At 46.8% G+C, this 27,829-nt stretch overlaps 1 pseudogene; it reads right to left on the bottom strand.

Annotated features, from left to right (window-relative positions):
• Positions 1-1,041: 1,041 nt before the first annotated feature.
• LOC141994655 (zona pellucida sperm-binding protein 3-like) lies at positions 1,042-27,489 on the bottom strand (annotated as a pseudogene).
• Positions 27,490-27,829: the final 340 nt, after the last annotated feature.

The raw sequence follows: 27,829 nt of genomic DNA, 5'->3' as shown, positions 1-27,829 counted from the left end.
GTGCATTGCCTGCCTCCACCCCCTCCCCCCAGGAAGGTTTCACAGACTGTTTGCCAGTAGCAACCAGGCGCTTGACCGTTGTGTTGCCCCAGGCAGGAAAAACCTTCCCCAGCCTCAGTCATCTCATTTGCCTCTAACTTCTGTGTAGCAAGTGTATGGTTAGTAGGCAGGGACTGGAGCAGGGACAGTCTGGCACGGTTTCCTGGAGAATGAGGCAGAGTAGCACATGGCTGCTGGGCCATGAGCATTGCAAGAGTGTCAACATTCCAAGGAGGCTGTTGAAGGTCTCTCCCTCACTCGTCCTAATGACAGGCACTGGATCTGTCTCTCCCCATCCCCCCAGAGCAAGGAATGTTGCACTGATAAGTCAGCGTTCAGGACCCTTTTGATCCTTCTCCAGCTCCTATTAAGTCACAAACATTTTCCTCCCTCCAATTTTGGCCCAGACAATCCAGCCACAGACCCCAGTTAAGCTGGCTTTACTCTTTATTGTACAGATTTGCACATCATACACAGACCAGGCAGTGGAGTTCTTCTACTTCCTGCATATGGTCAAGGTTAGCAGGGCAGCAAGGGACAGAACTACAGCCAGAGCCACAACAGCCCATCACAGTGTAATTGCAGACTCTTCTCATGTACCTGAGGGCGGAGACCATGGGTGGATAGTTAGAACTAGAACTATCAGCTTCCCACCCAGCAGCATCCATACCCTGTAGTGTCATCTTTGCTGTCTCTGTTTGAAACCTTGAGCCTTCAGCTGCATTAAGGATGAACAAGGATCCAACAGCAACATCAGCCTCTGCTTCTGTCAGAGAATTACCTGTATTGAAAGGGGCTGAAAATCCCCCGCCACACACACACACCCCATAACCCATTAGTAACAATTTAGATGCACCAGTTCCAAAGTGGGATGATGATCCAAGGATCAGAACTGACGCAACTCTGCTGGAATAGGGGTGTCCATCCCATGCACTAAAGAATACAATGCAGGCATTGTACAGAGAACCTACCATGTCTGGGGGGCACATCTGTCCAGACGGTTCACTCTGCCAGACTGTCCTCCAGCCAGCCGACACGGTTCCCAGTCTCACAGCAGCTGCAGATGTCTCTGGTGCCTTCCACTGGAAGCCAGCTGTAACAAAGAAAAGATAGTTATTTACTGTAGCAAGTTACTGTGCAGCTCTTCAATGCTTTATTAGCTTTTTCCTACTAGTCTTCTCCACATGAATACATGTTTTAAGTTGTCACTATCAGAAACTATATTGTCTCGAGCATTGCCCATTTGTCTGGTCAGTTTTAAACCCTCCCATATCCAAGTACTTCTCAGCCAATTTCTAAGATAGAGAGCGTACAAGAGAATTGAATTTTGCAACATCTGGAAGGGGAACAGATTAAGACCAGCCAAAGGTTCAACGCCAGCGACTCACATGTTGCCTGCTTTGTTGAAGGAACAAGTCTTGTTCCAGGGATCTGGGGCTTGCTCAGCTGCAGTGACTTTCAGATGACAGGTAATATATGTTAGGATATAGATATTCAGGCCTGCCTGTAAAGGCCTATAATTTAGGTATATGTTTATCATTTAGCTAGTAATAGAGGTACACAAGAAAGAATCTGTGTAAGGGCCTTCTCTCACTGTGACAGTCTGAGGCCCTGTTCTTAGGCCAATGCCTTTGGCTAAGCAGCAGAGGCAGCCATAAGCTGGGAAGCGAACGGTCACCACCTCACATTCCAAACTAGTCAATACGGGGCTGTTAGGAAGGTGATCCAATCTATCACCTCCAGAGAAAGGGAAGAGCCTAGAAAATGTAAAAGGAAATTTAGTTTGATAGTTTTCTGTCTGGTAAGAACTCACTTATCCATAGACACAGCTGGGAAACCCTTATGTCTTTATAGATGTAGTTGTGAAATCCTCACTTCTGTGTTGTTTTGTCATTATAGTTCCCACTTTGCTATTGTTTATTTGCATGGTCTCTGTCTGGTTCTGTGATTGTTTCTGTCTGCTGTATAATTAATTTTGCTGGGTGTAAACTAATTAAGGTGGTGGGATACAACTGGTTAGCTAATCATGTTACAATATGTTAGGATTGGTTTGGTAAATTTCAGTAGAATGGTTGGTTAAGGTACAGCTAAGAATATTACTATATAAATTAGGGGCAAACAGAAAGTAAGTTGGGATTTGAAAATAAGGAAAAAGGAACTTGGATTTAAGCTTGCTGGAAGTTCACCCCTATAAACATTGAATTGTTTGCACCTTTGGACTTCGGATATTGTTGCTCTCTGTTCATGCGAGAAGGACCAGGGAAGTGGGAGAGTGAAGGAATAAGCTCTCTAACAATATAGATCTGGAGGGGAAGTAGGAATAGAGTCATTCGAGGGGACAGAGTCTTAACAGCCCTATTAGGTGTTGACAGAGAGTGGGGGAAGGCATCTCACCAAATTGCTTGCATCTCCTGCAAACCTGAACACATCCACCATGAACTGCAGTGTGTCCTGTCTGGACCTGGGGGATACGAAGGCTGAGGGGGTGTCAGCTGATCTCCTATCCACCAGGCAGCTAGACACAAGAGTCAAGGGTCACTAAGATGCCTAGCAAGATGCCCAGCAAGAGTAATTCCTTACCAGTGACATCAGTAAATATCCTCTAGAAGAATATCCTCAGCTCTTACCCATTGAAGTCAATGACTGCATATCTGGGAGAGGAGTCCCTGTCTGGGCTCAGGGTGGCCACACAGCTGTCCACAAAAAGCCTCAAAGCCACATGGTTCCCAGTGCTGAAATTGGCTTGGATATGCATCACCTCCCCCAGCTGGAATCCTTTGGATGGTGTCTCAGTGCTCCAGTCATCGGCAAGGCAAGCTCTCCATGAGCACCACAGGCAGCATATGTAGCCCCTCTGGAGTCCTTATGCCCCCTGCTCTCATTTAGTTATCAGGATTAGGTGTTGGGTAGGTGGAAGCTTAGCTCCTCTTGCAGCGTACAGCCCAGCACCCACATGGATCTGTGGAGAGGAGCTGGTTGACACAAGCTGGAATTACTGCCCTGATGCATAAGGGGAACCTTGCTGAGTGCCTCAGCTGCCTGAGGAGCTACACTGCAGTCAGACTACCCAAACGTGGGAACTTGGGATGTGTCCCTTCACCACTCTCCACTGACAGCCCCGAGGGAGAAGGAGAGGGCTGTGTGACAGACACTCCCCCACAGGCACAAGGCTCACTTGGCAATCATTGGTGCATCCAAAGCATGACTCCAGGAAGTGGGGGGAGGGAAGGAATGGAAACAGGGAATGGGGGTGGGGAAATTGGAATCATGTTTGGCTAAGGGCAGGAATGGGAGCAGGGACACAGGTGTAAGGCTCTGTGGTGTCAGAGCTGGGAAGGGGGACACTAAGGAAGGAAAATGGAATCATGCTTTCTGGAAGTTCACCCCAATAAACATTGAATTGTTTGCACCTTTGGACTTCGGGTATTGTTGCTCTTGGTTCATGGGAGAAGGACCAGGGAAGTAAGTGGGTGAAGGAATAAGCCCCCTAACAACCTGGGATAGTGACATGCAATAGGGAGCACAGCTGGACTGGTTCTCAGGATCCCTGGGTTGCTGGCAGGGGTGGGGTTGTAGGACAGGCTTGTGCTGTAGATCAGGGAGTCTGGGGTCTGGAGAGAGGCAGACACTGGCGTTATTACATGAAAACAAGACTGCCAAGGTTCAATGGGCTGATTCATATGAAATTAGAAGTTCAAGGCTTTGGACAGTGCTAAGATTCCAACGATTCTTTAGTGAGAGCCAAGGGGGACATAGGAGGAAGAGCTCGTATCACAGGGTGATTATTTAGGATAGAAGAGTGACCAATACACAGGTAGCCTGACACTCAGTGAGACCAGCCTGCAGAAAGAGATAGAGAGTGGGGAGGAAAAGAGAAACTCTACTAACAAGCTTGTTTCCATATTGCTCCTGAGCACTAGTTCTTCTGTGCAAGCCATCAGTGCTGTTGCTGCAGGCTGGGTGGGATTGAGAGGTGACTGTAGAAGTAGCCAGGGGCCGGGGGGAGGGAGCGGGAAGAGGTGTTCACATTTCTGGTCAGAAAATTTCTAGGAAGTATCATTAACAAAACATGCACAGTTTCAAAGCCTATGCATTTTGCAGAGGCACAGTGATTTTGAGAAGAAAGATACCAGAGGTCCGAGAGGGGCTTGACAAATTAATCAAAGTCTGGCCTTTTCCATCTGACAATTCAATTTCACAGCAACAATCAAAGGTTAGTGTCAATGCGGAAAGATGGTGACATTTCAAAACCGCAGGAGTTGTCACTCTCCATCCAGGACTAGCTGAGATTTCTTGTCTGCATGCAGGTAAGGGAAGAGTTCTCATTCTAGCGCCATTTCTTACTGCATTCTTATGGAGACACAGCCCAACACCACTGACTTCCTGCTTGTTTTGTGGTGCAGCATATGGGCCACTAAACTCAGACAGGAAACGACCACCCAGAAACTGCAGCTAAGCCTCCAAGGGGGAAAGACAAGACACAGCCCATCCAAGTGGTGGTGCCATTCTCAAGACAGAAAGAGTTTGTGTCAAGACTTGAATCAAGATACATAGCACAGCATTGGAGTGCCCTTCAGTCCAGACCCCACCATCCAAAATAGAGGTAGGCCATTTGTCTCTGCAGCCACCCCCCTCCATACAAGGTAAGCAGCAACTCCAGGTACATCCCCTCAGAAGGGGATTGTTTGTAAGCAGAGCTTCTCTCTTCTACAAGAAAAGCATAGACAGCCAAGGCTGCAAAGTCAACCCCACAGATACAGGGACACCAGATGGTCAATGCAGTGTTAGTCAAATCCATTGAGGGGGCAGTATTGGGGTCAGATAGGACAGGGCCCCTCATCTGACTCACTGTGATCTCATAGCTTACCTGCAAGGTGCTGCCACATTCATGGAGCCCAGCTGCAAAGGTCACCATGTTCTCTGCAGCATTAAGAGACATGTACCAGCAGGCGGCCAGGCCAAGGCTCAGGTTAGCAGCTTTGATCAGTCGCCCCATCCCAAACAGATCCCTGCATACAGTGATCACCATCTGAGCCTCCTCATACTGCACCATGACAAGCTGCAGCAGGGACACAGCCCTGAGCTGGAACGCATCAACCCGAGCCCAGGGGTAGGACTGGCCAAGACAGGGCACATGGGCTTCTCTGCGAGGGGGCTCAGGGGTGGTTCTCCAGATGGCTGAGTCATTCTTAGAGAAATCCCAGGAATTGTAACAGGCCACCCCACCGACTGCCAAGCACAGGAGAGGAAAGCCCAGACTGTGCCCGATCGATCCATCCATCCTGCAGCAAACCCAGCCTGGAGGGAAACTGCTGCTCTGGGGCCCTTTATCCCCTAACCTAAGGCCAGCTCCCCACTGCCCAGGTAATTAATAGCCTTCCCTACACTGCAGGCAGCTGGGGCCCAATCACAACCACTGCCCTGAACCTTCCAGTTTCGATTCCAGTTTCGCCAACTCCAGACATTCAAAAATCATGAGTCAGGCCTCCAAAAATCTAGTAATTGGCTTAAAATCATGAGATTTAGAAAAAGGAATAATGGCAGCATTTTTCTTATTTGGCTTTTCATTTATGAGACTTTAGGATCCACATTTCCATGTTTTTCTGTGTAGCCAAGAGGGCTAGAAACTTACTTTCCAAAAATAAAACAGATTATTTGGTAAAAATGGGATTCCAATGTTTGGGGGCATTAAGAAAATCCCTAAAATTGTTTCAGAGTAGCAGCCGTGTTCGTCTGTATCCACAAAAAAAAAGGAGGACTTGTGGCACCTTGGAGACTAACAAATTTATTTGAGCATAAGCTTTCGTGAGCTACAGCTCACTTCATCGGATGCATTCAGTGGAAAATACAGTGAGGAGATTTATATACACAGAGAACATGAAACACTGGGTGTTACCATACACACTGTAACGAGAGTGATCAGGTAAGGTGAGCTATTACCAGCAGGAGAGCGGGGTGGTGGGAGACCTTTTGTAGTGATAATCAAGGTGGGCCATTTCCAGCAGTTGACAAGAACGTCTGAGGAACAGTGGGGGTGGGGTGGGGGAGGAATAAACATGGGGAAATAGTTTTACTTTGTGTAATGACCCATCCACTCCCAGTCTTTATTCAAGCCTAAGTTAATTGTATCCAGTGTGCAAATTAATTCCAATTCAGCAGTCTCTCGTTGGAGTCTGTTTTTGAAGTTTTTTTGTTGAAGAACTGCCACTTTTAGGTCTGTAATGGAGTGACCAAAGAGATTGAAGTGTTCTCCGACTGGTTTTTGAATGTTATAATTCTTGACGTCTGATTTGTGTCCATTTATTCCTTTACATAGAGACTGTCCAGTTTGACCAATGTCAAATGGCAGAGGGGCATTGCTGGCACATGATGGCATATATCACATTGGAAGATGTGCAGGTGAACGAGCCTCTGATAGTGTGGCTGATGTGATTAGGCCCTATGATGGTGTCCCCTGAATAGATATGTGGACACAGTTGGCAACGGGCTTTGTTGCAAGGATGTTCCAGGGTTAGCGGTTCTGTTGTGTGGTGTGTGGTTGCTGGTGAGTATTTGCTTCAGTTTGGGGGGCTGTCTGTAAGCAAGGACTGTCCTGTCTTCCAAGATCTGTGAGAGTGATGGGTCGTCCTTCAGGATAGGTTGTAGATCCTTGATGATGTGTTGGAGAGGTTTTAGTTGGGGGCTGAAGGTGATGGCTTGTGGCGTTCTGTTATTTTCTTTGTTGGGCCTGTCCTGTAGTAAGTAACTTCTGGGTACTCTTCTGGCTCTGTCAATCTGTTTCTTCACTTCAGCAGGTGGGTATTGTAGTTGTAAGAACGCTTGATAGAGATCTTGTAGGTGTTTGTCTCTGTCTGAGGGGTTGGAGCAAATGTGGTTGTATTGTAGAGGTTGGCTGTAGACAATGAATCGTGTGGTGTGGTCTGGATGAAGGCTGTGGATGGCATTGTGTTCTGCACGGCTGAGGTTATGGGGCAAGTGATGCTGCTTTTCCACAATTTCAGCCCGTGCACGTCGGCGGAAGCACTCTATGTAGAAGTCCAGTCTGTTGTTTCGACCTTCAGGAGGAGTCCACCCAGAATCCTTCTTCTTGTAGTCTTGGTAGGAAGCTCTCTGTGGGTTAGTATGTTGTTCAGAGGTGTGTTGGAAATATTCCTTAAGTCGGAGACGTCGAAAATAGGATTCTAGGTTACCACAGAACTATATCATGTTCGTGGGGGTGGAGGTACAGAAGGAGAGGCCCCGAGATAGGACAGATTCTTCTGCTGGGCTAAGAGTATAGTTGGATAGATTAACAATATTGCTGGGTGGGTTAATGGAACCACTGTTGTGGCCCCTTGTGGCATGTGGTAGTTTAGTGTCCTTTTTCTTTTGTAGAGAAGCAAAGTGTGTGTTGTAAATGGCTTGTCTAGTTTTTGTAAAGTCCAGCCACAAGGAAGTTTGTGTGGAAGGTTGTTTTTTTATGAGAGTATCCAGTTTTGAGAGCTCATTCTTAATCTTTCCCTGTTTGCTATAGAGGATGTTGATCAGGTCGTTCCGCAGTTTCTTTGAGAGCATGTGGCACAAGCTGTCAGCATAGTCTGTGTGGTCTGTAGATTGTAATGGATTTTTTACCTTCAGTCCTTTTCGTATGATGTCCATCTGTTTGCATTTGGAAAGGAAGATGATGTCTGTCTGTATCTGTACGAGTTTTTTCATGAAGTTGATAGATTTCCACTCCATACGGCTAAAGTCAGTGCCTTGCATAATGACAGGTTTCAGAGTAGCAGCCGTGTTAGTCTGTATTTGCAAAAAGAAAAGGAGTACTTGTGGCACCTTAGAGAATAACAAATTTATTTAAGCATAAGCTTTCGTGAGCTACAGCTCACTAAATTGGATGCATTCATGGAAAATACAGTGGGGAGATTTATATACATAGAGAACATGAAATAATGGATGTTACCATACACACTGTAACGAGAGTGATCAGGTAAGGTGAACTATTACCAGCAGGAGAGTGGGGGGGGGGAAAAACCTTTTGTAGTGATAATCAAGGTGGGCCATTTCCAGCAGTTGACAAGAATGTCTGAGGAACAGTGGTGGTGGTGGGGGGAATAAACATGGGGAAATAGTTTTATTTTGTGTAATGACCCATCCACTCCCAGTCTTTATTCAAGTTAATTGTATCCAGTTTGAAAATTGTGAGATTCACAGTAAAATAATCAGAGTTGGCAACACTGCTTTTCTCTAGAATCATTAGTCCCTTGTGTTAGGAGCTGATGAAAAGAGGTGCAGAGAGGAAGACAATTGCAGTGCACAGCAGCCAGTGTTATTGGTCCTATAAACCGAGGAATAAAATGGGCAGTATTTACAGTGGAAAGAGGTAAACAACAGCTCCCCCAACGATCTGTACTGGGACCTGTGGTATTCAAGATACTCATAAATGATCTGGAAACAGAGATAAACAGTGAGGTGACAAAGATTGCAGACAATACAAAATTAGTTAAGATAGTTAAGTCCAAAGCAGACTGTGAAGAGCTACAAAGAGATCTCACTAAACTGGGTGACTGGGCAAAAAAAGGCAAATGAAATTCAATGTTGATAAATGTAAAGTAATGCACATTGGAAAACATAATCCCAACTATACATATAAAATAGTGGGATCTAAATTAGCTGTTACTTCTCAAGAAAGAGATCTTGGCGACATCATGGATAGTTCTTTGAAAACAGGCACTCAATGTGCAGCAGCAATCAAAAAAGCTATTTTGAAAGTGGAGCCTGCCTGGTCTTCCTGCCCTCCTGTTCTGTTGCAACGGGATCCAGCCACACAGCCATTGAGCCTGCTGGATTAAGAGTTGGGGAATGTCTGAGTGCACCAGAGGGTACTAGAGGCTGTCACCAGCCAAGGACAGCAACAGGAATCAGTATTTGAGGGCTGCAGCTGAAGTAGGAACTGCTAAAACCACCATGTTTTCCCTGGGAAAGGGGTTTTGATTACCTTCCTTTATGTCACTGAGTGAAAGAAAGCAAAAGCCCAGGGTTATTTTCCTCCTCCCCCTGTGTTGCCAGGCATCTGGTTTTTGACTGGAATGCCCAGTGGAAAAGAGACCCTGGTGGCTCCAGTCAGCACTGCTGTCTGGGCCACTAAAAGTCCGGTCGACAGCACAGGCTCCCTGACTGCCCTGGCTCCGTGCAGCTCCCAGAAGCAGCCAATATGTCCGGCTCCTAGACACAGGAGTGGCCACAGGGACTCTGCACGCTATCCCTGTTCCAAGTGCCTGGTCTGCAGCTCCCATTGGCTGGGAACCGTGGCCAATGGGCACTGTGGGGGTGGCACTTGCGGACAGGGGCTTACAGAGCCATCAGGCCGCTCTGCCTGCCCCCCTCCCAGAATTCCCAGTAAGGCCTAGGAGCCGGACATACTGGCAGCTTCTGGGAGCTGCCTGAGGTAAGCACTGCCCGGCCAGAGCCCACACACCCTCCTACACCCCGACCCCCCCAGCCCAGAGCCCTCTCCTGCATCCCAAACCTTTAATCCCTGGCCCCACCCCAGAGCCCTCACGCCATCCCACCAAGCCAGCCCTGTGAAAGTGAGTGAGGGTTGGGGAGAATGAGCAGGGGGTGGGGCCTCAGAGAAGTGGTGGGGCAGGGGCATTCCGTTTTGTGCTATTAGGAAGTTGGCAACCCTATCCCTCCCCCTTCTAGAGTCCAGCTGAGGAAGAGTTAGAGGGTCAGCATAGAATCAAATCACCAGCCCAAATTTTCCACATGTGGAATAGATAAAAGGAAGTGGATGCTGTCTATTGTTTGTAAAGAATGGCCACGACAGGGGACCCACCATGAAAGATTTAGAGCAGTTCTACCTGGATCAAAGGAGGATGAATGTGCCTGCTTTCCAGAGCCATACAAAGGAAAAACTGGCCAACTGCTGAAGACCCCCGCAAGGGAGGGCATGATCCCTGTTTTGGGTCTTGGCGATAGGCTAAGTAAGCAGTGCTTCTCAGCCTAAGTCCCTCAGGGCTGCAGCTGTTCATGTTTAGCTCATGCTCCATTCTGACACCTTTATGCAGACCCTGCTGGAAGGGAGGCTGGAGCCACCAGCTGGACTGCCTCACCTTAGGTGGCACCCAGAGGGTCTCTGATCCTTATGTTCAGTGGTGGATTGGTAAGAAGAGTGGGTACAACGTGAACTCTAGCTCCCAATAAGCAGTGGTAGAAACTCATTTTATCCTCAGTTACACTACTGCTTACATTGCACTCTGAATGCCACTGGCAGGTGGGTGGGGTGGAAATTGGGCCATTGGAGCAGTTTGGAATTTCCTAGACAAGTGGCTGTTGGACCATGGGCACTTTGAAGACAGTGTCCAAAGCCCAGCTAATGAGCCCAAAATGAGGCAGGAACCACCTCTCTTGTCCCCAGTCCCCACCCCACCGGGAAAGGATCAAAGATCACCATCAGTGAGTTCAGACTCTTCATCCAGAGCCCAGGAAAAAGGGCTATTGAATGGCAATGGTATTTTCTCCCCCTCCCCCATCTCTTTTATTCTACAAATCCAGATAGACCATTCATAATGATTTCACTCTTTATTGTGCAGTTACACAACCCAGACAGCTCAGGCAGTGGAGTGTCTGTGCTTTCTGCATATGATCATGGTTACCAGGGCAGCAAGGGACAGAACTACAGGTAGAGCCACAGCAAATAACCCCAGGATCATCACGGGCTCTTCTGGACCTGGGGAGGAGAAAGTGGATTAGAACTTGAAGCAGGAGCTGGTCACTCCGTTCCCAGCCAGCAGTCTCCTTACCCTCCAACGACATCTTCACTGCCTCCATTTGAAACCTTAAGCCTTCAGCTGCATTAAGGATGAACAAGGGTCCAACAGCAACATCAGCCTCTGCTTCCCCCTCCGAGTCACCTATGTTGGAAGGGGAGGAAAGAAATACCCCCAATTAAGTAGTGATTGAAACTTACCAGTTCTGGAACTGGGATGATGCCACAAGGAACAGAATGGACCCGACTCAGCTGGAATCGGTGTGTCCACCCCATGAACTAGAGAATGCAATGCAGGCATTGTACAGAGAACCTACCATGCTTGGGGGGGCACATCTCTCTGGAAGCGCCTCCCCGGCCATCTGTCCAGAGGGTTCACTCTCCCACACTGTCCTCCAAGCAACCCACAGTTCCCAGTCTCACAGCAGCTGCAGAGAGATGTGCCCCCTCTGATGCCTTCCACTGGAGACCAGCTGGAACAGAGGGACTGTCATGTACTGTAGAGAGCAAATTGTGCAGCTCTGTTTCAACCCTTAGATTTTCCTAGAAATCTATTTCTGCGTGCCATGCTATAGGAAGTTACTGTCTGAGCACATTAGATAACAGTCAAGCAGGCTGCCCATTCTGGTCCAGCAGTCACCACACTCCCGAGATACTGAAGATGTGGAAAAGCCAAATCTTTTCTAGTGTGTCTGGAAGGGTCACAAGTTCAGATTTTGGCCTGCCAACGGCTCTACGCCAGCTACTCATATGTTGCCTGCTTTGTTGAGGGAACAAGCCTTGTTCAAGGGATCTGAGGCTTGCTCAGCTGCAGTGACTTTCAGATGGCAGGTGATATAGATCTGGAGGGGAAGTGGGAATAGAGGAATCAACCCATGGACAGAGTCAATCTTAAATGTGGATTAGGGGAGGGGGAAGGCATCTCATAAGAACATAAGAATGGCCGTACTGGGTCAGACCAATGATCCATCTAGCCCAGAATCCTGCCTTCCAATAGTGACCAGTGCCACATGCTTAAGAGGAAAAAGAACAGGGCAATCCTTGAGTGACCCATCCTGTCATCCAGTCCCAGCTTCTGGCAGGCAGAGATTTAGGGATACCTGGAGCATGGGGTTGATCTTTGCTAATAGCCATTGATGGATCCATCCTCCATGAGCTGGTCTAATTTTTTTGAAGCCAGGTGTACTTTTGGCCTTCACAACATCCCCTGACAATGGAGTTTCACAGGCTGCCTCTGTATTGTGACAAAACACTTTACATTTATGTTAAGCCTGTTGCCTATTAACTTCATTGGGTGACCCCTGGTTCTTGCGTTGTGAATAGGGAAGTGTTCACCCCTTAACATTTTCTCCACACCAATCATCATTTTACCAACTTCTATCATATCCCCACCCTTTCTCATCTTTTCTAAGGTGACCAATCTCAGTCTTTTTAATCTCTCCTCAGATGGAAGCTGTTCCATACCTCTTATCACTGTTGTCATTCTGTGTACCTTTTCCCAACTCTTTTGATATGGGGCAACCAGAACATGCATGCAGGTGGCAGCATACCATGGATTTATATTGTGGCATTATGATATTTTCTATTCCTTTCTTAATGGTTCCTAACATTGTTAGCTCCTTTGACTGCTGCTGCACATTGAGCAAATGTTTTCAGCGAACTATCCACAATGACCCCAAGATCTCTTTCTTGAGTAGCAAGAACTAATTTAGACTCCATATGTCAAGGTTCCTTCCCCACTCTGAACTCTAGGATACAGATGTGGGGACCTGCATGAAAAACCCCCTAAGCTTATTTTTACCAGCTTAGACTAAAACTTCCCCAAGGTACAAACTATTTTACCTTTTGTCCTTGGCAGTTATGCTGCCACCACCAAAGTGTTACACAAAGAACAGGGAAAGAGCCCACTTGGAAATGTCTTTCCCCCCAAAATATCCCCCCCAAGCCCTACACCCCCTTTTCTGGGGAAGGCTTGATAAAAATCCTCACCAATTTGTATAGGTGAACACAGACCCAAACCCTTGGATCTTAAGAAGAATGAAAAAGCAATCAGGTTCTTAACAGGAGAATTTTAATTAAAGAAAAGGTAAAAGAATCACCTCCGTAATCAGGATGGTGAATACCTTACAGGGTAATTAGATTCAAAACATAGAGATTCCCTCTAGGCAAAACCTTAAGTTACAAAAAGACACAAAAACAGGAATATACATTCCATTCAGCACAGCTTATCTTCTCAGCCATTTAAACAAAAGGAAATCTAACGCATTTCTAGCTAGATTGCTCACTAACTTTTTACAGAAGTTCTGAAGAGCATTCCTGATCTGTTCCCGGCAAAAGCATCACACAGATAGACAGACCCTTTGTTTCCCCCCACCTCCAGATTTTAAAGTATCTTGTCTCCTCATTGGTCATTTTGGTCAGGTGCCAGTGAGGTTATCTTAGCTTCTTAACCCTTTACAGGTAAAAGGACTTTGCCTCTGGCCAGGACGGATTTTATAGTACTGTATGCAGAAAGGTGGTTACCCTTCTCTTTATATTTATGACACCATATTTATGCATAGTTGATTGGAAAACAATGTACATTACTTTGCATTTGTCAACACTGACTTTAATCTCTCATTTTATTGCCCAGTCACCCAATTTAGTGAGATCCCTGTGTAACTCTTCACAGCCTGCTTTGGCTTTAGCTATCTGCAGACTTTGCTACCTCATTGGAAAAATGGGCAAACAAATAATTGATGAATGTGTTGAACATCACAGGTCCAGTAGAGATTATGGGGCAACCTGCTATTTACCTCTCTCCACTGTGAAAACTGGCCGACCCTTTGTTTCCTATCTTTTAACCAGTCAGTGATCCATAAAAGGACCTTCCCTCTTATTCCATGAGTCCTTATCAAATTTCTAGCATCTCCTGCAAACCTGAACACATCCACCATGAACTGCAGTATGTCCTGCCCAGTGTCAGATTAACTTTTTGTGGGCCTGACGCCAAACATATTTGTGGGCCCCCCGGGGAATGAAGGGGCCAGGGGCAAGAGCATAGCAAGCAGGGTAGATGTGATTTAGAATCATAGAATATCAGGGTTGGAAGGGACCCCAGAAGGTCATCTAGTCCAACCCCCTGCTCGAAGCAGGACCAATTCCCAGTTAAATCATCCCAGCCAGGGCTTTGTCAAGCCTGACCTTAAAAACCTCTAAGGAAGGAGATTCTACCACCTCCCTAGGTAACGCATTCCAGTGTTTCACCACCCTCTTAGTGAAAAAGTTTTTCCTAATATCCAATCTAAACCTCCCCCATTGCAACTTGAGACCATTACTCCTCGTTCTGTCATCTGCTACCATTGAGAACAGTCTAGAGCCATCCTCTTTGGAACCCCCTTTCAGGTAGTTGAAAGCAGCTATCAAATCCCCCCTCATTCTTCTCTTCTGCAGACTAAACAATCCCAGCTCCCTCAGCCTCTCCTCATAAGTCATGTGCTCTAGACCCCTAATCATTTTTGTTGCCCTTCGCTGGACTCTCTCCAATTTATCCACATCCTTCTTGTAGTGTGGGGCCCAAAACTGGACACAGTACTCCAGATGAGGCCTCACCAGTGTCGAATAGAGGGGAACGATCACATCCCTCGATCTGCTGGCTATGCCCCTACTTATACATCCCAAAATGCCATTGGCCTTCTTGGCAACAAGGGCACACTGTTGACTCATATCCAGCTTCTCGTCCACTGTCACCCCTAGGTCCTTTTCCGCAGAACTGCTGCCTAGCCATTCGGTCCCTAGTCTGTAGCGGTGCATTGGATTCTTCCATCCTAAGTGCAGGACCCTGCACTTATCCTTATTGAACCTCATCAGATTTCTTTTGGCCCAATCCTCCAATTTGTCTAGGTCCTTCTGTATCCTATCCCTCCCCTCCAGCGTATCTACCACTCCTCCCAGTTTAGTATCATCTGCAAATTTGCTGAGAGTGCAATCCACACCATCCTCCAGATCATTTATGAAGATATTGAACAAAACCGGCCCCAGGACCGACCCCTGGGGCACTCCACTTGACACCGGCTGCCAACTAGACATGGAGCCATTTATCACTACCCGTTGAGCCCGACAATCTAGCCAGCTTTCTACCCACCTTATAGTGCATTCATCCAGCCCATACTTCTTTAACTTGCTGACAAGAATACTGTGGGAGACCGTGTCAAAAGCTTTGCTAAAGTCAAGAAACAATACATCCACTGCTTTCCCTTCATCCACAGAACCAGTAATCTCATCATAAAAGGCGATTAGATTAGTCAGGCATGACCTTCCCTTGGTGAATCCATGCTGACTGTTCCTGATCACTTTCCTCTCATGTAAGTGCTTCAGGATTGATTCTTTGAGGACCTGCTCCATGATTTTTCCAGGGACTGAGGTGAGGCTGACCGGCCTGTAGTTCCCAGGATCCATTTAAATCATGATTTAAATCAATAGTCAGGAAGACTCAATTTAATCATAGTTTTCTACATAAAATTGCATTCTTGTTGGGTGTTATAACCTTAATACATATTCTTCACAACTCAGAGATGGATGTAGGTTTCATTTTTAGAAGGTACACACTATACATTTTTAAACAGTGATTTATTTTGAAAACTTTTCAGATGAGTTTTACAGCTATATCAGAAAATGAATGATTGTTTGGTTATTTCATTTACCAAAGGTAACTGAAGCAGATATTTATGAAGTCATTGGGAGGTGAACTGTCTCCAGTTCAACAGGTTAATCATGAATATTTGGAGGATTTTCTTGCAACGCTGTATTAGGAGGAGAACATCACCAGACAGACGTTTAAATTGTTTTATTTAACTAAAACAAAAACATTAAGTATTCTGGATTTTTTTCGTCAACAGCAAACATAATATTTTAACAAAAAAGCATATGTCCCTCGCGTCTCACATTTATCTCCAGACTTCTTCTCTTTGTCCAGATCTATTCTGCCCTCAACAATCTTCTATTCATTGAACTTTTTGAAACTTTTCACTTTTAGAGAGAGGTAAGGGATTGACTCTGTGTACACAAATTTGCAGAGGGACAATAGAGTTGAGATCTGTTATTTCTCACCTCTATATATTAATTTATTTAAAAACATTTTTTGCTGTTAACAAGCATGTTACCTCTGGAGACACAAATCCACAGTTTGAGAACTGCAAAACTAAGCATCTCTGATGGTATCTTCTAGACTGAGCACTGAGTCCCACTGGGTAGACAGAAAGATTAACCTAAATAACCTATACAGAAGCCTGTGGAACCCTATAAGATTGGGTCCCTAATCCATGAACTATTAGAACTCATTTACAAAACTTTTCTTAAACATTGCATGAATATGTTGTCTGATACTACAGAATTAGAATTTATAATCCCTATTCCATGATGAGATATCTTTGAGCTATAATGTATCTTAATTAAAACTATCTTTAGATATGCTTTTTGAGGAAAAAAGCATTTTATCAAAAAAATCTGATTTAAATAAAAAATCCAATTTTTTTAATTTAAAAAAATTATTGATTTTTATTCACCCTGACAGCGGGGCATGGTGGTGCGGAAAGGATTGGTCCCCAGCTGGAGCAAGGCAGGTGCCGGGGCAAGATAAGCACAGTGGGACATGGGGGGAGAATTAGTCCCTGCTGACTGGAGCAAGGTAGGGGCCAGGGGCAAAAGCACAGCAGGGCGGGAGCTAGGGTTGGTCCCTGGAGCAAGGGAGGGGCTGGGAGTAAACTGCAAGCACAGCAGGGCTGGGAAGGGGGTAAACAGGATCCCTCCCCCTCCCCCGGCCCCTGCCCACATAGAGCGGGTACATACCTTCTCCCTGGTTCTAGCCCATTCTCTTCATCTCTGTCTGCACTGAGCTGCCCCTCCTCCAGTGTGACGAAATGGGAAAGTTCTTAATGTTGTCTCTGAATACTGTGTGGGTGCCTCAGTTTCCCTTATGCATTTCTTAAGTATCTAGGTGGTGGGATAAGGGCGTGTGATTGTTGCAGAGCCCTGGGCAGGTGTGGTGCTCTCTGCACAGAGAATGGCTGACACTCTGTCTCCTGGCAACTGATGGCCTGGGCCCCTCCCCTGCAAGGTGCCAACTGAAGGTGTTGGAGAACAAAGAGATCAGATGGCCTTCTGGTCCAGGAAAGAGACAAAAGCCAGAGGAGGGGCTGGAGGCGGTTGCAGTTTGGAGCTGGCTGGGGAAACAGAGGGAGGCTGAGGGGTCCTGTTTTCTGTACCTACAAGCTCAGTTTTGGACTATATTCCTGTCATCTAATAAACCTTCTGTTTTACTGGCTGGCTGAGAGTCACGGTGAATCGCAGGAAGTGTGTGGGGGGTGCAGGACCTGATTCCCCCACACTCTGTGACATCCAGCAGCAGCAGGACAGGTTCTTTTCCAGTCCTCTGGGCTGGGTATTGGGAGTGGGAGGAGCGGAGGCTAATGTGGTTACTCCTATAACCGGACTTTTAGTTTCCAGTCAGCACTGCTAACTGGACACTCGGGTCCCGTTTTCTACTGGAGTTTCCAGTCTAAAGCTGAATACCTGGCAACAGGGGTGCCAGAAAGCCTGAATGGGGCGGGGGGGCAAGCGATCATTTTTACAAGTGAGAGGGCTAAGCCTTAAGTGGTAGGTGGACTAGGGACTGGAGAGGAGCTATGGGCAGGGCAATGTCTGCTGTACTGCCCAGGTAGGTTGGAGACTCTGGGGATCAGTCGACACAGTATCCCCAGCCCAGGTGACGTGACAGCCAGTGGTGGATTTAGAGTTAGTGGGGCCCCCAGGCCCTGTGCTCAGCTTAATTTTTGGGGCCCCTCCTTGGGACCCAGCCAAGAAAAAGAACAGTCTCTCTTATCTTCCCCTCGCCCCCGTTTTTCATGCTTTTTTTCTTCATCCTCCTCCTATAAGTAATAGCAAGTAAATGAAAATAAAGTGCAGTACCTTGATTGCTTTTGTAGTCTAACTTATTTTTCCACAGATCACTTGAAAATCACCAAGGGTCTCGGCAGACCACTTAGTGATCTTTCCCAATATTGCTTGTGCCGTTAGCTAACTGTTGCAAAGTGCTTGGGGTGAGAGCGCTTTATTAAAAAAACGTATAAAACGTTGGGGTGCAGGGTCTGGCCAGGACTTAGGTGTGGGAGGGGGCTCAGGGCTGAGGGTGCAGGGTCTGGGAGAGAGTTAGGGTGCAGGAGCAGGCTGGGGGTTGGGGTGCAGGGTCTGGCCAGGACTTAGGGTGAGGGAGGAGGCTCAGGGCTGGGACAGGGGGTTGGGGTGTGGAGCGCTTACCTGAGGCAGCTCCTGTTTTGTGTGAGGGGTGCAGGTGGGAATGTGTGGGAGGATACAGGAGCTCCTGTTTGCTGCTCAGGTTGGGTTGGGGGGTGCAGGATTCAGGGCATGAGGTGTGGCGGGGCTGGGTATGTGTGGGGGGTTCAAGAGTCAGGGCTGGAGTTGTGAGTGTGTGTGAGGGGGATGCAGGAGTCAGAGCAGAGGGCTGGGGGTGTGGGCTGGGGTCATGAGGGTGCTCCCAGCCCCCTGCCCTGAGCAGCTCACGGCTCCCTTCCCCAAGGTCCTGCCCTCACCTCTTCTCCACCTCCTCCCCCGAGCAGCAAGCACACTGCAGCCCCACTCCTCCCCCTCCCTCACGCTGGCAAACAGCAGTTCAGTGGCGGGGGAAGCGCTGGGAGGGGGAGGGAGAGGGGCAGGAATGTGGAATGCTCGGGGGAAGAGGCGGGGGAGTCATAGAATCATAGAATATCAGGGTTGGAAGGGACCTCAGGAGGTCATCTAGTCCAACCCCCCGCTCAAAGCAGGACCAATCCCCAATCAAATCATCCCAGCCAGGGCTTTGTCAAGCCTGACCTTAAAAACTTCCAAGGAAGGAGATTCTATCACCTCCCTAGGTAACGCATTCCAGTGTTTCACCACCCTCCTAGTGAAAAAGTTTTTCCTAATATCCAACCTAAACCTCCCCCACTGCAACTTGAGACCATTACTCCTTGTCCTGTCCTCTTCTACCACTGAGAATAGTCTAGAACCATCCTCTCTGGAACCACCTCTCAGGTAGTTGAAAGCAGCTATCAAATCCCCCCTCATTCTTCTCTTCCGTAGACTAAACGGTCCCAGTTCCCTCAGCCTCTCCTCATAAGTCATGTGTTCCAGACCCCTAATCATTTTTGTTGCCCTTCGCTGGACTCTCTCCAATTTATCCACATCCTTCTTGTAGTGTGGGGCCCAAAACTGGACACAGTACTCCAGAGGAGGCCTCACCAATGTCGAATAGAGGGGAACGATCACGTCCCTTGATCTGCTCGCTATTCCCCTACTTATACATCCCAAAATGCCATTGGCCTTCTTGGCAACAAGGGCACACTGCTGACTCATATCCAGCTTCTCGTCCACTGTAACCCCTAGGTCCTTTTCCACAGAACTGCTGCCTAGCCATTCGGTCCCTAGTTTGTAGCGGTGCATTGGGTTCTTCCGTCCTAAGTGCAAGACCCTGCACTTATCCTTATTGAACCTCATCAGGTTTCTTTTGGCCCAATCCTCCAATTTGTCTAGGTCCCTCTGTATCCTATCCCTGCCCTCCAACGTATCTACCACTCCTCCCAGTTTAGTATCATCCGCAAATTTGCTGAGAGTGCAATCCACACCATCCTCCAGATCATTTATGAAGACATTGAACAAAACCGGCCCCAGGACCGACCCCTGGGGCACTCCACTTGACACCGGCTGCCAACTAGACATGGAGCCATTGATCACTACCCGTTGAGCCCGACAATCTAGCCAACTTTCTACCCACCTTATAGTGCATTCATCCAGCCCATACTTCTTTAACTTGCTGACAAGAATACTGTGGGAGACCGTGTCAAACGCTTTGCTAAAGTCAAGAAACAATACATCCACTGCTTTCCCTTCATCCACAGAATCAGTAATCTCATCATAGAAGGCGATTAGATTAGTCAGGCATGACCTACCCTTGGTGAATCCATGCTGACTGTTCCTGATCACTTTACTCTCGTCTAAGTGCTTCAGGATTGATTCCTTGAGGACCTGCTCCATGATTTTTCCGGGGACTGAGGTGAGGCTGACTGGCCTGTAGTTCCCAGGATCCTCCTTCTTCCCTTTTTTAAAGATTGGCACTACATTAGCCTTTTTCCAGTCATCTGGGACTTCCCCCGTTCGCCACGAGTTTTCAAAGATAATGGCCAATGGCTCTGCAATCACATCTGCCAATTCGTTTAGCACTCTCGGATGCAACTCGTCCGGCCCCATGGACCTGTGCACGTCCAGCTTTTCTAAATAGTCCCTAACCACCTCTTTCTCCACTGAGGGCTGGCCATCTACTCCCCATATTGTGATGCCCAGCGCAGCAGTCTGGGAGCTGACCTTGTTCGTGAAGACAGAGGCAAAAAAAGCATTGAGTACATTAGCTTTTTCCACATCCTCTGTCACTAGGTTGCCTCCCTCATTCAGTAAGGGGCCCACACTTTCCTTGACTTTCTTCTTGTTGCCAACATACCTGAAGAAACCCTTCTTGTTACTCTTGACATCTCTTGCTAGCTGCAGCTCCAGGTGCGATTTGGCCGTCCTGATTTCATTCCTACATGCCCGAGCAATATTTTTATACTCATCCCTGGTCATATGTCCAACCTTCCACTTCTTGTAAGCTTCTTTTTTATGTTTAAGATCTGCTAGGATTTCACCGTTAAGCCAAGCTGGTCGCCTGCCATATTTACTATTCTTTTGACTCATCGGGATGGTTTGTCCCTGTAACCTCAACAGGGATTCCTTGAAATACAGCCAGCTCTCCTGGACTCCTTTCCCCTTCATGTTAGTCCCCTCAGGGGGAGCTTGGCTTCTGGTGGAGCCTGCACTGCAGCAGAAGCTGGCAGGACCAAGCTTCTGCCCCTGCAGGATAGAGTGGTGGGCGGGAGACATAGAAGAGCAGGCCAGGACGGGGCCCCTTTGGAGCCTGGGCCCGGTGCCATGGTGCCATGGTAAATCCTGTACTGGTCCTGCCTGAGCCTAGAGGATACGAAGGCTGAGATGATGTCATCTGATCTCCCATCGACCAGGCAGCCAGACACAAGAGTCAAGGGTCAGTGGGATTCCCTATGAAGCATAGGTCTTCACAGAGACAACTCGTACTGGCCAACAGTGCAGGGACAGAGTGAGGGCAGCAGCTTCAGCAGCTGTTACCAAGCATGCTCAGTACAAGCCAAGTAGCAACACTGGGGGGCACATGACCCCACGTGCTTCCCCCCAGACACACACACACACGTGTTGCCTCTGGGTCTGTAACAGGTATAGTAATAAATATCCTCTGGAAGGGACACCACAGCTCTTACCCATTGAAGTCAATGACAGCATACTGGGGAGAGGAGTCCCTGTCTGGGCTCAGGGTGGCCACACAGCTGTCTACAAAGAGCTTCAAAGCCACATGGTTCCCAGTGCTGACATCAGCTTGGATATGCACAACCTCCCCAAGCTGGAATCCGTTGAAGGATCTCTCAGCACTCCAGTCATCTGCAACGCAAGTTCTTCAAGAGCACTGCAAGAGGAGAGTTGATAGATCCCTATTGCTCCCATGCACCTTGCTATTTCATAGCAATCAGGACTAGCTGTTGGGTGGGTGGGAAGCAGTTGCTGCCAGCATGGTATAGAGGAGCTGGAAACAGCAGGGCTGCTGGACATGGAGAGGCAGCTAGTAGACAAGCAGGAATTACCCCAGCCCCAAAGCCATAAGGGAGAACTTGTTGAGAGCCACAGCAGCCTCCCAAACTATCCTGCAGTCAGTTCAAATTACCCAAGAGTGGCCCACAATCTACTGACAGTGTGCAAGCCCCTAGGTGGGGAAAAAGCAGAGTGCAGAGAGATTTGTTACAGGGGAAAGCCTCATAACCCCTTTGCAGTCATTGGGGAATCCAAACCACTGCATAGGCTGGCTCCAAGAGGCTGCTACCATTCATCAGGTGCAGGGAGAAACCCATCCTATCCTCTGCAGACAGGGTAGTCCTGAAGGGAACCCATGTCAGCTTGATGGCTCTACTGCTCACATTGTCCTTCATGGGAGAGGAGGAAACCTCAGGCGCTGAACCTGCTCCCAGAACAGGGACTGGGCTTGAGCAATAGGGACAGAGCATCTCAGGCACTCACCTGGGATAGTGACACTCAATAGGGAGCACAGCTGGACTGGTTCTCAGGATCCCTGGGTTGCTGGCAGGGCTGGGGTTGTAGGACAGGCTTGTGCTGTAGACCCGGGAGTTTGGGGTCATCTGGAAAGAGACAGACACTGGTGTTAATAACAGAACGCCACTAGCTGTCACCTTCAGCCATCTCCAGCAGTTGACAAGAACGTGTGAGGAACAGTAGGGGGGGAAAATACAGGACGGGCCCAACAAAGAAAATAACAGAACGCCACTAGCCATCACTTTCAGCCCACAACTAAAACCTCTCCAGCTCATCATCAAGGATCTACAACCTATCCTGAAGGACAACCCATCACTCTCACAGATCTTGGGAGACAGGCCAGTCCTTGCTTACAAACAGCCCCCCCAACCTGAAGCAAATACTCACCAGCAACCACACACCACACAACAGAACCACTAATCCAGGAACATCCTTGCAACAAAGCCCGTTGCCAACTGTGTCCACATATTCAGGAGACACCATCATAGGGCCTAATCACATCAGCCACACTATCAGAGGCTCGTTCACCTGCACATCTTCCAATGTGATATATGCCATCATGTGCTAGCAATGCCCCTCTGCCATGTACATTGGCCAAACTGCACAGTCTCTATGTAAAAGAATAAATCCGACATCAAGAATTATAACATTCAAAAACCAGACGGAGAACACTTCAATATCTCTGGTCATTCAATTACAGACCTAAAAGTAGCAAGGATGTTTCTACCTATGTCCGGTCTTGTGAGGTGTGCCAAAGAGTGGGAAAACCCCAAGACCAGGTCAAAGCCCCTCTCCAGCCACTCCCCATCATTGAGGTTCCATTTCAGCGAGTAGCTGTGGATATTCTGGGTCCTTTTCTGAAAAAGACACCCAGAGGAAAGCAGTACATACTGACTTTCATGAATTTTGCCACCCGATGGCTGGAAGCAGTAGCTCTAAGCAACACTAGGGCTAAAAGTGTGTGCCAGGCACTAACAGACATTTTTGCCAAGGTAGGTTGGCCCTCCGACATCCTCACAGATGCAGGGACTAATTTCCAGGCAGGAACTATGGAAAGCCTTTGGGAAGCTCATGGGGTAAATCACTTGGTTGCCACTCCTTACCACCATCAAACAAATGGCATGGTGGAGAAGTTTAATGGAACTTTGGGGGCTATGATACGTATATTTGTAAATGAGCACTTCAATGATTGGGACCTAGTGTTGCAGCAGTTGCTCTTTGCCTACAGAGCTGTACCACATCCCAGTCTAGGGTTTTCACCATTTGAACTTGAATATGCCCACGAGGTTAAGGGGCCATTACAGTTAGTGAAGCAGCAATAGGAGGGGTTTACACCTTCTCCAGGAACTAACATTCTGGACTTTGTAACCAACCTACAAAACACTCTCCGAACCTCTTTAGCCCTTGCTAAAGAAAATCTAAAGGATGCTCAAAAAGAGCAAAAAGCCTGGTATGAGAAACATGCCAGAGAGCGTTCCTTCAAAGTAGGGGACTAGGTCATGGTCTTAAAGGCGCTCCAGGCCCATAAAATGGAAACGTCGTGGGAAGGGCCATTCACAGTCCAAGAGTGTCTGGGAGCTATTAATTATCTCATAGCATTCCCCACCTCAAACTGAAAGCTTAAGGTGTACCATATTAATTCTCTAAAGCCCTTTTATTCCAGAGAATTAAAGGTTTATCAGTTTACAGCCCAGGGAGGAGATGACGCTGAGTGGCCTGAAGGTGTCTACTACGCAGGGAAAAGTGATGGTGGCGTGGAAGAGGTGGCTGGGCTCCATGAATGTGGCAGCACCTTGCGGGTAAGGCTGTTTCATACAAACTATAAGATCACAGTGGGTCAGATGAGGGGCCATGTCCTATCTGACCCCAATACTGCCCCCTCCCCGCAATGTGTTTGATTAGCATTTACATTAGCTTTTATTTTGCCTCCATTAACCAGCTGGAGTTTGAGGGAGAAGAGTTGTTTGTAATCTTACCTTACTGCAGCTAATTGTTGGGCAACAGCAGACGTGGGAGGCTTTGAACAATGACAAGTTTCCCAGTGTTTTCTTTAGTGAGAGCCATGAGGGATATAGGAGTCACCGGAGTAATTGGTGTATCAGAGTGGTGGTTTAGCAGGGAGTAGCTATCACCATATTAGCCTGACCCTTGGAATACTACCAGCAGAAGTGCAGGGTGTGTGAGGTGGGGGTGGAGGGCAAAAATGAGAATATATGCCATGAGCTGCCTCTCTCTTATTATAACAAATTCATTTAGATTATGTCTCCATTTTCCATGCAAGTGTTTAGTGTAGCTGTGCAGAGTAGGGTGAGATTGATGGGCAGATGGAGACAGAGGAAGGCCAGAATGCAAGAACCACACATTATCCCTTTGATGGGATGAGAGCGGAGCTGGTTGGAACATTAATGAACAGTATTTTCCTCAAAACGTGCTGTTTCGAAGCCTAAACATTTCACAGAAGTGTATTGATTGCAACAATTTTCAGGTAGATTGAGGTTGAGAGAGAGAATTCTGATTACTTCTTAACAGAGACACCCCAAATAAAATGGTACCTTTTCAGTCTGCATGTGAACAATTCACTTTCACTTTCACAGGAGTGTTTGTAAGGGGCTCTCTCATTTCAATGAGAAATAAAAATTGTGTCTAAACCATCCTCTGTCTAGGATGGTTCCTTCACCACCCACATGCAGACCATTATTCATTCTAGTTCCCCCTCTGAAGTTTCTTATGGGGCACAGGCCAACACATCTCACTTCCTTCCTGTTGTATGCTGGTGATGCAGTATATTCCCCATCAAACTGACAGAAAATCCAGAGGCTAGACTTCTAGAGGTGAGAGGAGACAAACACACCCTCTCTGTGCCCAAGCAGTGGTGCTGTTCTCAAGACGGATAAGATTTCATCAGAACACTGGATAACACAGCACTGGAGCCCCTGGCAGTCCAGAATCTATCTGCCTAAAGGATGGCCTTTAGTGCCCTCACCATATATCCACATCCTTACAGAAAGAGGACAGCTACTCTAGCTTACTGGAGGTAAGTAGCCCTATAATACACCAAAACAAGTGAGAGACTCATAAAAAGAAAGTGAGCATGTGTTAGTGAACAGTTCCCTATAGGAAACAATCCAGCAATAGCAGGGGACTGGACTAGATGACCTAATAGAAAAGACCTCTCTCTAATTTAGACACAGTAAGTCTGATTTACTTAAAGGGAATAATTAGCATAACCATTTACAGCTGCCACCTCTCACTAGTTATAGGATTAATGGTTTTACTTTTTACATTCTGGGCAGACTGGGATGATCTAGACACCATTCCATTACAACCCAGAGAATTACTGATTTCTCCTGACTCTTGCAGCTTTTTTGAATTCTACTAAATTGCATGATACATCATGAGACAGCAACATTCCTAAGACTGAATACCTGAGCATTTTGCCATTTATTATGCTCTAAGCCTAGTTATTTCCTTAAGCATCATGTGATCAAAGGTTGACTACAAAGCCTTCTTATAAGGCTAAAATCCAAACAAACCTTGAATCCAACACAACTATCAAGCAATTAGATGGATTGTGGTATTCAACATTCTGAAAGGCACACTATAAACTGATCAGTTTATCTGTCTTCCTAACTTAACGAGAGCAAGGGGAAACTCACAGTAGTAGTAAGTTAAAAGGAAATTAAAGAAAAACATTCTAACAGTGTAGAAACAGCCCATAAAATTGACTCCCCTTCAAGAAGCCATCAACACAAATAATGTAGACTTTTTTTAAGGGCTGGAAAGTTTTATTACTGTGATAGCATTCATAGCAAGGCAAGCTAAGATTATAATGAAATATACTTCAGCATGCATTTTATTGCCTGAGGGTCAGGAAAGAATGTTCTCTGCTCCATATACAGAGCACGCTGTTGGAGAGATTTAATCTGATTTTAATTTGTTTGTTTGTTTTCTGTACACCCTTGTCTTGCTTTGAAGATTAGGACTGGTCCAAAAAGATTGCAAAGTTTTTTCTTATGTTTGCCACAAAAGATTGTTGCTGGTTTTTGGACCAGTTTTTTATAGAATGGCCAAACTTTGTCAAGTTCCAGATTTTTGAAAGTGTTGTGCAGTTTTAACTCAGTTATGTTGAAGAGCCAGAAGTTGGCCAGTGCTAGAAGCAGAATATAAACAAGAAGTGGCCAACAGGTCCCATGAGCCAGTCTTTTGAGGTTAAAAAAATATATAAGATCAAAATATTGCTTTCAATTACATATGTGCAACTCCACTGTCTATACTAGGGCCCCTATCTGCAAACTCTTACACACTTTGCTCTAGCACCATGAGTAGTTACACTGAAATCAATATAAAATTAAGCATGTGTGTAAATGCTTGTAGGATAATGGCCGAGATAGTACTCATGTAAAGGATAGCAGAATATCCCTTTGAACACAAAGGGATATTTATGCAACACAAAGGGAATAAGAGGCCTGTTGCAGTGAAGTGAACACATATTTTTGGTACATTACCACCATGAAACTAGACACTTTTTAAAAAGTATTGAAAGTCACTTTTTTTAAAAAAGTGTTTGTATAATGAAAATTAAAAACTTTTCTTTATTTAAATTGTGACTATTTTTAGCTGTTTGATCTTAACCTTTCATTGAATGTATCATATAAATAATAAAAGGGTTTTGTTTTGTTTTTTGTTTTTCCTCCCCCCCTCCTGCTAGTAATAGCTCACCTTACCTGATCAGTCTCGTTACAGTGTGTTTGGTAACACCCATTGTTTCATGTTCTCTGTGTATATAAAATCTCCCTACTGTATTTTCCACTGCATGCATCCAATGAAGTGAGCTGTAACTCATGAAAGCTTATGCTCAAATAAATTTGTTAGTCTCTAAGGTGCCACAAGTACTCCTCTTCTTTTTGTGGATACAGACTAACACGGCTGCTACTCTGAAACCTGTCATATAAATAATGTGACGTGTTAAATGATGATATTTTAGAATTGCTCTCCAAAAAGCGAGAGGAACATTCATAAGAATAAAATGGCCTTTTCTTCTTCTTCATCTAAACAGTCACATTGACACTAATTAAAGCCACAAAAATTCCTGGTTTAAGAACTGTTCACCGTAGGAATTCTACTGTTGCCCAACAATTAGCTGCAGTAAGATAAGATTACAAACATCTCTTCTCCCTCAAACTCCAGCTGATTAATGGAGGCAACATAAAAGCTAATGTAAATGCTAATCAAACACATTGCGGGGAGGGGGCAGTATTGGGGTCAGATAGGACATGGCCCCTCATCTGACCCACTGTGGTCTTATAGTTTGTATGAAACAGCCTTACCTGCAAGGTGCTGCCACATTCATGGAGCCCAGCTGCAAAGGTCACCATGTTCTCTGCAGCATTAAGGGACGCGACCAGGCCAAGACTCAGGTTAGCAGCTTTGATCAGTTGCTCCGTCGCAAACAGACCCCAGTGCACAGTGATCACCATCTGAGCCTTCTCACACTGCACCGTGACAGGCTGCAACCAAGACACAGCCCTGAGCTAGGAAGCATCAACCTGAGCCCAGGGGTAGGGCTGGGCAAGAGAGGACACATGGGCTTCTCTGCGAGGGGGCTCAGGCCTTGGGGGGGGGGGGGGGGGTGTCTCCAGATGGCTGAGTCATTCTTAGAGAAATTCCAGGGATTGTAACAGGCCACCCCACCGACTGCCAAGCACAGCAGAGCAAAGCCTAGGCTGTGTCCCATCCTGCTGGCCTACCGCAAACCCAGCCTGGAGGGAAACTGCTGCTTTGGGGCCCTTTATCCCCTGACCTAAAACCAGCTCCCCATTGCCCAGGTAATTAACACCCTTCCCGAGA

The sequence above is a fragment of the Natator depressus genome, chromosome 10, assembly GCF_965152275.1.
Source record: "Natator depressus isolate rNatDep1 chromosome 10, rNatDep2.hap1, whole genome shotgun sequence".
NCBI classification, from domain to species: domain Eukaryota; kingdom Metazoa; phylum Chordata; order Testudines; family Cheloniidae; genus Natator; species Natator depressus.
Note: the sequence above shows the minus strand (reverse complement) of the source record. Positions and strands in the feature narration are given on the sequence as shown.